Raw genomic sequence first — 13047 nt, forward strand, 5'->3', positions numbered from 1 at the left:
AAATGACACTAGCATGCAATCACCTTATCTAGAGTGGTCTGGGAGCATGTCAAGCAGAGAAACTTTGAGTGAGCATGTTCTCAGAATAAAGCATTATCTAAACTTCTACTATTAGCAATAAGCTGAGGTAATATCATGTGACTAAAGAGCCACTGTGTTAGTACACATTATTGTCAGTAGGACACTCTCCAATAGTACACAATATTGTCAGTAAGACACTCTCCAATAGGACACAATATTGTCAGTAAGACACTCTCCAATAGGACACATTATTGTCAGTAGTACTGATTACTGAAACAATAGTTCTTCTGCCAAGTGTACAGATCAGCACTAACTCTACAGTTTGACCCATGCAACTTCTCAATAGGTACCAACCTTTAGTGTAAATGAAGCATACATGGCTATATACATTATAAGATTACTTGGAATTGTTATGTTATTATATCAGTGACTTTATGAATCTCAGTGAGTCAGTCAGTGTCACCTGGTGTGCTTATGACAGTAAGAATTACAGGCTCTGTTCATCATCAGTAAGATATGTACTTCTTTTATTCCAAATAATGGCTTGTTGTCAATAGATGCATCACTCTGAGGATGTAAGCAACATAGCTTCTGTATAGATTTTATTTTCCTTCAGAATTGTTTTGTCGCTTTTTGCTGTGATACAAGATGTATATGCAAAAAAACTGAAAAAAGACATGAAGTACGCATTTAGCAGCTGTTTCAGTGGCAAATAATATTAGATAGATTGCAAAGATGTGGCAAGCTTTTAATTGGTTTCGGTATCCAAAACCCTTGATATGCATCACACACAGCTAGGTGAGATAGCAAAACAGTATTGCCCAAAGCAATAGCATTCTTGTTCATCAGATTGTCTAAGGCTTTTGTATTGTCCATGTAGAACACTGTAAATAGAACAGCTTCAGTAGACTTATTTTCATCTGGTATGCTTATGACAATAATTAAAAGAATCACAGGTTTGTCCATGCAAGGCTATGGTATCATGAGCATGCATTCATTGTGTACTTTAAGTATAGAACACTGTAAGCAGAGCAGTTTCAGTAGGGGCGCTTGGGATGCTAAATTTATTTGTAGAAGCTATGGGTGTAATTACATGCTAAGCATAGACAAAGAAAAGCCAAAGGAACTCGAGAAATAATTTCTTAACAAAAATAAGCAAAAATAATTAGACTGTAATAGAACAATCAACCACTCTTATAGAACATTCACAAGCTATAAGAATGATGTAATAAAATATAATGTAATAATAGATAGATTAAAGTGTGCATGCAATAGAAAATTTGAAACCTGTCACTAAAATTCCTGGAGCCTCCCTTGGAATGAATACAAAAGGAGAACCATTTCAAGCTCTCTCACCAGTGTATGTAGGAGTGCAGGACCTTCCCCACATCGATGTGCTCTAATAACAATTTTTTTTCCCAAAAACAAATCTTTAAAGCTGACATTTTAAACATATCTAAGAAATTTAATTTATTGATATTGGTTGCTTATATTTCCTTCTGTGGCATAGTATCTAAAGATTAAGAGGTGAAGCTATGTGAAGCATAAGGGTTGGGGACATGCCCCAGGAAAAATGTAACGTGTTAAATACCCTAAGATATGATTTTAGACTATTTTTTAAACATGCTGGTACATGTATACTAAATAACTTTAACATTTGACTGTCCTATTAGGGTAGTTGACTGCTCTATTAGAGTGTTTCAACTTAATTGAACCTTTGATACCTTTGCAAATCAGTGCGAAATCTTGCCTGAATATACACTAGTTTCCTAAACCCTCTAAATCTCTCTCTGTACATTGTTTTTCACCAATTGTGCAAGCTTATGGTATACTTTGTACACCCCTGTACACCTTCAATTTCAGTTTTGCTTGCAGTATTTATTCTAGTTCTGAGAGAAAATAACTAAGACCACTGATAGCTGTTGGAGAACCTTAAACCTGTGTATGTTATAGTATGAAGCCAGACAAAAATCTATGAGTAAAATGAAAGAACAGTTGTAACATGGATTGTCTTTGTTGGCCACTGGTAGCATTTTTCAATAGTGTTTTCAGTGTATACTTAAAAATATTACAGTTTCTGGCTGTTGCACCCCCAACCCTCTAAAATCTAATTTCAAATCATAAACCATGCTGAGGCCTTTATACTGTGCCACATGCAGTACCACTGCTAGAAGATGATGATGCAGAGACTGTTAATGATAAGCATGAAGTAACTCACAATGCATATGCTTTTTCTATCATCAAACTTGGAACTAGATAAATTTAATCTCAGGAAGCTAATTTTCACAATAATTTACCCCACTGTAACTTGTGGTGGATGCGACATAACGCACACACTAAGTAGATAGAAGCCTGCAGTACACACTGTTATTGGTTTAATTTACATATGCATTAACACATTATTTTTATGGATAGGTAAACACAATTGTTTTTGTAATATACCTACTAACACTTTTGTTAACATGTTTATCTATATGTATTCATGTTATAGTATAAAATTATAGAGTTGTATTGTACCTGCATGTATTCATTGCCTTTGTTATATCACCAATAAAGACTGTAAACTATATATTCCATGACGCGACAGTGGACTCCATCCTTACTCCCCTTTCTGAAATCCTATTATACTGCATGTGAATTAATTTTCATGCTTTCATGCATATTCTAACCTGTCACAACTTCAATTATGACTATAGTTGCATACACATTCATATGAACCGTAAAAGTGAAATTAAAGTTATAGTAATATGTTAGAACAGCACCATTCCTTTCTAATAACAGTTTGTGATAACATAATCTCTGATCTTTACAACTGCCCTGAGTGGACTAATGTAAACATATAAATCATAGTACATTAGTGTGGTAACGTAGTGTGACCTTAAACAGTTTGCCAGATTATTTCTATATTGATTCTACTACTTTACCACCACTATAAAAAGCCAGCACAGCCCTAAAATTTTGTCCACAGATTTCAATCACAGCCATCTTGAACACTAGGCAGTGTCCACCCTCAGCTACTGTGAACACTCATGATACTGCTACACTCCATTAAACTTTGCAATGACGTGTTGAATCATTTCATATCCTTTTGCCTCGTATCATCGTTGTGCTCATCTGACATTTAATCAATCATGTGATATCTATATATCAACTGAATCGCCATCATGTGAGGAGCAACATGGCATCAAAAAGATCAAGAGAAAGTCGATACGGGGGCAGTGGAGAAAGCCAAAGAGTGAGGGGGCCAGGCCAGCTGTAAGCTGAAGACCAAAAAAAAAAGTAACTGCCTGCTGAAAATAACTGTCCTCCACCAACTATATCTCCTTATTTATAACTACACATACATACTATGACTGCTCTATTAGAGTATCTAGATCTTGACTGCTCTATTAGAGTATCTCGATCTACTCTTGCAAAAATTGTCCAATATAAGTGGAGGGAAGGGTCATGGTCCCCTGGCCCTCTTGCCTCCACCGCCTATCAGTCGATGTGATGAAGTACGGCTGAGTTATGGCCTTTTGTACTTTGTTATGTGAAGAAGGAAGATGGAGGGATAGTTCTTGTGTTCTTTCAAAGTAAAATGAGAAACTCTGGGTTGGATGGATGTGACAAAGTATGAGACCATTTAAACCAAAATTTAACAGTGAGTAAGATGGTGTTTGTTGTTTTTAGATAGCTTAAACGGTTTTTGTGTTATAGAATTTTGTTTTACAAAGCATGGGAATGATCCGGTTTACTGGATTGTGTGTTTTCAGTGCTTGCGTTTTATAACACAGCTGCGAGTTTTAAGGATTAAAACTTATTATCTTGAATCATGAGTTCATCTTTTGCTTAAGTTAAACTACTGACGTGATTTGGATTGGTTTTCTAAAGTATAGTCACATATGAAACGAATGAAAATCATTATAGTATAATATTGTACCATGTTCACTTATTGTACCATTTTACGAGGATCATTATCACAGCCCCTAATAATATTGTATCATTTGGCACCCATCTATTACTTGTTGTTATACTTCATATAGCTGGTATGGTGATGATACAGCAAAGTTGCCAGTGTGATCATTTTCTGAATGTGCATTGCAGTCATGATTGCTTTGTCCAGTTTGACCTGTCTCACACACGCATACGTGTCCCGTATTCTGTGGTAACACAAAAAGCCGAACTGGTGTGTGGTGGTTTGAAGGTAAGCAATTGTCTTGAGTGTTCAATAATTTATTGTGCTAATTTGCTTTTGTATGGAAAGTTTAGTACGTGTAACTGTTTGATCACCAGTAATAATACAGTTATATATATGTATTCTCCTATACATGCACACTATGTTACACCTTATTATCAGATTTGACATGGTCAAAACTGATGATCATGACCTACAAATGGAGAGTAGTAATCATGGTAAATTAATGCATGAACTATAACTTCAACAAATTTGCCAAAAGTTCAATTAACATAGTACTTTTAAAAATTGTTAATTTAATACTGAAGTAGGGATCTATGCAATAAAAGTAGTGAAACAAGAGATGAATGATGGTATTATAGCATAGCTCAGTGGGAAGTCCCTACTTTGGCATTGAACAAAATAATCCAAAGGAGGGACTTTCCCACTGAGCTATGCTGTAACACCATCATTTATCTCTTGTTTCACTACTTTTTATTGTATAGATCCCTACTTCATTTTTAAATTAACAATTTTTAAAAGCACTAATCTGTTTATTTTTTTTATTGTGGCACAGCAACTACAATGTAACTAGTATTAGTCCACTTGTATTTCCACACCTGTAGGTGTATGGGGAAGGCAGATACCATCACTTATAAACATCTTGCCCATTTGCTTAGTGAGAAGTAGAGTTCCCCATATTCTGTGGTTATGGGCAGGCTTCACTCTAGTTTGGGGTTCTTCTTACTGCACTGTTCAGTAATGTGTATTAGGGGATCGCGTTCTAGATCCAAGCGTCCCTTTGTGCCTCCAACTGTCAACCTTGCTGTTGCTGAGGGGTACCTGTCTCCTTTAGAACAATAATGTAATATATTAATTTTATATTGTGCTTGTTTCTTTTTTTATAAAAATAGCTATATGTGTCTTACCAGAACAATGTAACTAGTAACTGTTATATCATACATGACTGTTGTATTAGAGTGATTGCTGTATTAGAGTATATCTCGAGTCAGCTAAGGGGTATGCAGCTAGCTAGACCAATAAGGATTGAGGTACTAATTGTTAAGTAAATAGCTAGATTGTTAAGAGGTGGGATCTCTGTACTCTTTTGCTATTAGTCCACCTAGATCTTTATTTGGTGGGTGTAGTCGCAAACCTATCGCAAACCAGGTCCCAATCATGAAGTTGCAGATATCTAGCAAGTATACCTCTTGTAGTAGTGCCAGGACTGAAGCACTTCTGAAATCCAGCTCTGAAATAATTCTGTGGCATCTAAATATGTTGCTGAAAGAAAGTGTTGATACGGAAAATTAATGCCTCGATATGGTTTTTTTGTTGGATGAAGAAGAAGACAAGCAGCCTGATTGAAGATGAAAGAAAAGACAAGGCGCAGAGGGCCTATACTCGTCAGAACCCCAAAGGCACATCCCCCTGGTGAGTTTGTTATTGTGGCGTAAAATGGTGACCATGCGCTGCTTCGTTTGGCCTCTAGCCTTGTGACTGTGGTCAGTGAGGCAGTCAGTGAGACTAAAATTCAATTTTTGGTAATTTATTTAAAATTCTGTATCCAGCTGCCTGTTTTGTTATATTTAATGCTGTATTATGTATCATATGGACTAGTACTATTCCGTAAAGGTGATTTTCATAGTGTAAAATGTCTCTAAGGTGATTTTTGAAGGTGAATTTTGGGCGGTACACGAAAGTTTTGAAGGGATCCCTACTTATTAACTGTAAAAACGGTTATTGGCAATAATATAAAATGACACTTGTACTGTGTACAAGGAAATTTTTACGTCAGAAAATTTGACAAATCGGTTAATTCGTTGATTTTAAATTTGTCAAATAATTTTAAACGCCTTTAAAAGTACAGGTTTTTTCCTACAATTTCTTGATATTTGTCAACATTTTATTCATCAAATCTGCTGAAGCATGAATTGGTCAAATTTTTCTTACATCAAAATTTCCTTGCATACACTAGTTGATTTTTTAACATTACATGTAATGGATAATCAAATCACATAAGTATAATGACACATACTGTGATAAAACTTTCCTACCATTGCTAAAATGGCTGATGCTTCCTTCCTTTCTTGCACAATTCTCTGTACAGTAGGACCTCGATTATCCGAACAGTAGTGGTGACTGTTCTATTAGGGTATTTTGTCAACGGTTGTATGTTTTATTAGAGTAGTTCAACAGAGCTCTGTATATAAATCAATGGGCTTCATTTATCCGAACAAATTCACTTATCTGAACACTTGTGATTCAGCTGGCACACAGTTGTTCAGATAATGGAGGTCCTACTGTACTTATACTGTATTTGCAGGAGCACGCATAATCCCAATACTTTCTTTAATGCAGAGGCGAATATGGGGGGGGGGGGGGGGGGGGGTCAAGGGGGGCCTTTGAACCCCTCCAAAGGTATTTAGTACAAGATACTCTAATAGAATCATCACTATAATAAAGCAGTCACAGTATCAGAGCAGTGTGTAGCGAGCTATGTAAGGATTTTTATGTACTTTGTTAGCGATAAATGCATAGTTGGTGGGGTGGGCAGCTATTGTCAGCTATTGTCAGCTGACTGTGACCTTTTTTTGATCTCCCCAGACAATGTAGTGCCTCAGTTCATATTGACCCCCCTTTCCATAAGTCTGGATCCGCTCCTGCTTTAATGTGTGCTGCTTCCATCTAATTTCAAACTGGAAAAGTGTGTTCTCTTTTTTATAATTTGTGCTTTAATTTCTAATGTAGTTGCTTAGATTTCTTATTTACATACCAATAAAGCACATGCACCTGCATGTGTGTGACACAACTCACTTGAACGCTGGATGACATTATTGCCCCCACTACGGTATTGTATATGAGAGCTGTCAACAATGAAATCAATGGCTATACTCACTTAATATGCATAATTGTAGTACCATCATACAACTTAGTTATCAAACAGTAATATTGTTTAGGTATGGTAGCAGTACTGTTAAGTAGGGATAACCCCACATGTGCCGCCTAAAATGCTGCCTTTAATTAACCCTTCGAACCCGGAATTAATTTTGAATATGAAATAATGCGTAAGTGCAAACTATAGGCATAGTGTCAGGTTTCTATTACTGTATAACAGGATATCTTATGCATGGAACTTGATGGCATGTTTCATGATACTGTATGTCGAGCTCCATTACAAGATCGCAGATCTATTGTATACCACTGGATTCTGTAGCACATGAGGATTCTAATGGTGCTTTAGTTTAATGCCATAGCACCAAGTATGCCGAAGATATTCCTTATTTAATGAAGCAGTGTACAGCCATGACAGACATTTTAAGAAGAAAGCTGTTTTCTAAGTGGTGTGGTGAAAGGTATTGTACCAACTACATCAATGCTTGGTACCATTTTATCATGGTGAGCAGAAGTTATTTTAGTTTGTACAAAGCATATGTATAGGCTTACCGGGTTCGAATGGTCATCCTACAGAAATTTTACGTGATGAAAATCATCTTTACAGAATGATATTAGTCCATCTAACATCAAATACAGCATTAAAAACTACAGGCACCTGGATACAGAATATTTGAAAATCACTGAAACTTGATTTTTTTAAAAGTCTGTCTGCCCTTGCCTGTCTGCCCTTGCCTGTCTGCCCTTGCCTGTCTGCCCTTGCCTGTCTGCCCTTGCCTGTCTGCCCTTGCCTGTCTACCCTTGCCTGTCTGCCCTTGCCTGTCTGCCTGCCTGCCTGCCTGCCTGCCTGCCTGCCTGCCTGCCTGCCTGCCTGCCTGCCTGCCTGCCTGCCTGCCTGCCTGCCTGCCTGCCTGCCTGCCTACCTGCCTGACCACAGTCTTAAGGTTGGAGGCCAAACAAATTAATTTTAAGCAATGCGTGGCTACCATTTTATGCCACAATAACAAACTCACCAGTGACATGTGCCTTTTGGGGACTCCAAAGAGTGTGCCCTCTATACCTTGTCTTTCCTTTTACTTTTAATCAGGCTAGTTGTCATCTTCAAGCAGTGAAGTATATAAAGGCATTATTTTTCTGTATCAATACTTTCCTTGAGCAGCATATTTACGTAGGTACCACAAATTACTGTATTTAATGCGCTTATGCTTGGTAGATACCTGACTTTAAGATAGGTTCAAGACCTTACCCATCAAACAAGATTTTGGTTGATTAACAATGAGACTATACCTCTTAAAAATCTATTTACTCGATCATGATGACGATACAACACCTTTATTATTGGTCTAGCTTCTCCCTGGTAGATGAAAGGCTGGACTCAAGATACTCTAATACAGCAGTCACCCTAGCAACTAGGAACATAATCACATGACTTTCTCCTCAGTTACAACTCTGAATTCATACATCAAGCTTAATATAATACTTGGTATTGCCTCATGCTACATTAGTCTCTTGACCTCACCCTCATGCTATATTTTCCATTATTGCACTTGTCACAGTACCAGTATATAATTTTTGTGAGTAATTATGACTATGTTTATCTTTTGCTGTTAAGGTCCCTTCAAGGCATGAAGGTATCCCAATGTTGAAATCACTAATGGATATGATTCTCATGATACTGATAGGGAGTACAGGCGGAGTGAGCCATACTATGTGTAGTGGTTTTGGTTAAGTAATTGGAATATTACACACACATGTTGCATAAAAATCATTGTAAATTCAATAACGTAACTTCGTATACTTCATGTAGTCATTGGATAAATTGCTGGAGCATTTTGATAACTGGACACCCCTTGTGGAGATAGTTGAATTACTTCAACTAATATAAGGTAAAATACATAGTACTGCATGTACGTATGTGCAATTATTGTATGTATGAGAAATCCTGAGGTGATGGACATTCATCTCCAGTTTTTCCACACATTGTGATGAAAATTACTTTTTAAGTTGTATACTTAGCTTTGTACCATTACTTAGGAAATAGCTACAGTTCATGTAGTGGAAGTATGACAAATATTTTAAGAGGCTGTTGTACAGGTGACACGCAGTCAGTTTACGGAGTGTTAGTTGCACTTACTAATAGCTGATAGTTAAATGCATCTATGTTCTGTATTTAGGGGTTGTAGGTGAAGTACCAAAGAGGAAAATTAGAATTACCATGCATGCATGAGCTTATAAATGCTCCAATTCACAAACTTATGATACACAACTACAAGGCTTTGAATAGGGATAAAATGAAAAGTATTGAGAAACAAAGGAGATCGCCTATATACCTGTCACTGTGCTAGTTGACTTTGTATCTCTGTTTCAGCTTTATAGCTACGTAGTTAATGAGTCTTTTCCACAATCATGTCACAACACTAAAATGGCGAAAAGTGTGGGGGCTCTTTGTACAGAGAGCCATTGGGAGAAAACCAAAAGCAGACCGTAGGACTATTCAAGAAGTACAAAAATGCATGCCCCTACATAGGAAGATATTTAATAATCCTCACCAGAGTTTTGACGTGCTTTCTTCACGGGGAACATCTCAAAATGCTATTCCTTCCGGAACACTCGAACGCTATTCCTTTTGGAACACTCGAAACGCTATTCCTTCTGTACAAAGTATCCCACTCAGCCCCCACACTTTTCACCATTTTTGCATTATTTTTGCGTTGTGACATAATTGCGGAAAAGACTCATTGCATGGTATAGGGATTAGTAAAATGTCCACTATAGTATATAGCTCAAGGTGTAGCTAGGTCATGTTTTTATTTCTATATGAGTTTAAAATTCCTATTTTTTGTCAACATTGTAGCATAATTGTGACTGGTGAACCTGTGCATATCCAATCAAGGATGGTGCCAGACATGTTATAGAACAAATTTTGCATCTGGACTTACATCCTGATTATTAGCCTTAGCTAGTTAAAAAAAAATTATTTTTTATATCATCATAGAAAGTTGTTGAAAGTGTTTTGGATTGCTTGTGGAGACACGTTTGGGTTTGATTTGCTAGCCAATACTCCAAGCTGTCATGAAGGAAAATTGGGGCTGGTTATAATTATTGGGTGATATTTTTGGACAGGAAACCCCAAACCTTTCGACCCCTACTATAAACTGTGTTAAGGCTATAATTATCATGATGTGTGTTTCTCTTGCAGAAGCTGACACCACTACCGGACAAGCTGGAAAGTGATAAACTATATAGGCCATTTTTTGTGTAGTTATAGCTAGCTAGTGGACTTGGAATATCAATATTAGTAGTATATCACAGTACGGCAGAATGCAAGAGGATAATGGTAGATTTCTTATGTTGCACTGAAGGCCTGCTAGCAAACCTGCACTAAGTTAAAGTATAAAATTTGAGCATCGTGTTATAGCAAGGGAAATATTAATACATGCATGAATTATATTGGGTTCAAGTGTTCCATAAAATGGTTCCTAATTTAAAGGTGTTCATAAATCACTGACTTATTGTGTAAACCAATGTTGATAGGGGATGGGAATTATACAATTAAGGAGTCAATTGAAATAGTGTTATTGATTGAAATTTGTTATTTCGAGAATAATAATTGCAGCTGATCTAATTTTTGGATGCTTTAAAGATATTACAAAGAAGTTTGTATCATAGTTATAAGGCTGGGAGATAGTTCATGTAAGAAAGATTATCTTGATACCTAAACGAGGGGTCTACAACATAACCAAAAGTTAGCAAAAATTTTGTACAACATTCGAAATCTTTACAGATTCACCAAAGATTTAGGGATTCAAGTATAAAGATTCAGTGGGCACCACCAAACTAAGGGGCAGATATAGGATTTTTTGAAAGGAGGGGGGGGGCTAAGCTGGACAGGGACATACACTGTAGGTAACTAGCCAGACATTAGAAGATACCAATTGCCTTCTCACAAGGCTCTAGTGGTATGATTTATGTAGTATCCATGGTAAAATTAGCTATTTGGAATAGTGACTACATTAGTGGGGTCTGGGGGGCATGCCTTCCAGGAAATTTTTGAAAATTAGGCACTCTAAAGGTGAATCTGAGAGTGTTTTTAGCAGTGGAAAATAGTGGAATTTCATTTTATCAAAACACTAACCTTTCTATTAAATCAAGACTGATTGCGATATCCACTGAGTAGCTATCATGCATGCATGATAATCTTATCAATTGTAGCTATACCAAGCATTTAGATATAGCTAGCTATATACCATAATGCATCAGCTCCTCTTTAACAGCCTCAACTGTCTATCTTACTGGTAAAGATAATGTTGTTGAATCCCACTGGAAGGAGTAGATTATTTCACATAATTATCATGAAATTGGAAGAATTGTGGAAAATGCTTACCCCAGCCTCAACATCAACAGATTCAAGGCATTTTTTTTTTATGGAGCACTAGACTATCATGAAGGATGCTGTTTCTAAATACTCCCATGATCAAACAAAGCCAGACAATAGGGGAAGCCTTTGTGGGATAATGTGTGGAAGAAACATGCATAGCTAAGTAGTAGTGGTGTTGAACGTCACAATTATTAGTATGCATGCTCCTTAGCCTAGTGACACTTTGTTAGTCTTAACACCAATAAAGTGTACTGAAAAGCAGAACGCAGTGAAGGGTACTAGTATCTATTAGCTAGTCCACTGGAAATCTTTAGCAAAGTGCAACTATATTTGCATTTATGGGGTTTCTGAATTTGCTGTTGTGATAGTTGGGTTATGAAGACTGATCTATAGCTAGCTACAAATACCAGTACCATAACCCACAGCATGGGGTCATATCAGAAGGCAATTGAAACAGATTTTATGTTCATAGACAAAAGTGCTATAGCTGCCTTATTATTATTTTTTATTATTAAGACTTTACAGTGACCAGCACTGAAGGTCTACAGTAACATGTGCTGCAGCCTTAGGATTACCTAACCTAATTTCAAGGACTTAGACTTAAATGACTTATAGCTGGAAAGGTGTAACAGAAAAGGGGCCAAAGTAAGGAAAAAAATCCCTCCAACCCCAGGATTCGAACTGCAGGTCACCCAATGTCTAGTCGGGGCCACACTCAGTCTTCCTCCAGGAGGGATTATAAACTTGCTAAATGGCTGAGTTGGTGACTATTATACTGAAGCTGATAACTCTAACCAATTAAACCAACTAACACTTTTTGAATCATATAATCAATTCATTTTAAAACTATATAAAAACCACACTAATCACCTCTTATAGCTATAGTGGAAAACACTGCTAATTATCTGAATAAAACAAAATCCACAATTAAACCTTTTGTAACTAAGGATGCAACCCACAATTGAAACCTTTACTTGAAGAACTCTTGAGGAAAAGGAAGCTATACTCTACTGGAACATTACATAGACATTGTTTGCAATTGTGTTGGTACTCTTGGTAGTGATGCATAGTTCCTGAAATAAGCCTGCTTTTGATATACACAGAAGAGTTGGGGTTACATTGGCCAAGTATTAACTTAGAAAGGAAAGGGGGAGCTACAGCCCCACCCTAAATCTTCCCCTGATAGTGTCCTGAAGAATCCAAAGTTTTACTTGTGTCATAATACAAGCAATGTCATACATGGTGAAAGTGTATGATACAACAGATGGAATTACCGAACTAACAAGCCGTGATTACTAGTAATTAAAACTTATCAGGGTGATGTGACTATCATGTATGTACAAGTATGGCACGTTGTACGTTGTGAAATGGAAACTGGAAAGTTCTGTGTGATATATGTACCTCTGAGGTAGCTACAATGTAATAAAGAATTGCATGTTACATTGGAGCTATGTACAATGGCAAGGATGTTTTGGATGCATGAATGCATTAAAATTGTCAATGATGAAAGTGTATCTGCTAAAATTTGTCAAGCTGTTTTAAGCCTCAGTTATTGAGAACTATGTAGTTGCTAGTTCAAGCACTGTAGGTTATTGTC

The 13047-nt window shown here is 36.8% G+C and overlaps 1 long non-coding RNA gene across 1 annotated transcript; it reads left to right on the top strand.

Moving 5' to 3' along the window:
- The first annotated feature begins 4016 nt into the window (after positions 1–4016).
- On the top strand, positions 4017–10660 carry LOC136253080 (uncharacterized). Its single transcript, XR_010699943.1, has 4 exons — positions 4017–4207; positions 8685–8768; positions 8880–8958; positions 10272–10660. It is a non-coding gene; the product is annotated as an uncharacterized lncRNA (long non-coding RNA).
- The last annotated feature ends 2387 nt before the right edge of the window (positions 10661–13047 follow it).

This window comes from Dysidea avara, chromosome 4 (assembly GCF_963678975.1).
Source record: "Dysidea avara chromosome 4, odDysAvar1.4, whole genome shotgun sequence".
Classification (NCBI taxonomy): domain Eukaryota; kingdom Metazoa; phylum Porifera; class Demospongiae; order Dictyoceratida; family Dysideidae; genus Dysidea; species Dysidea avara.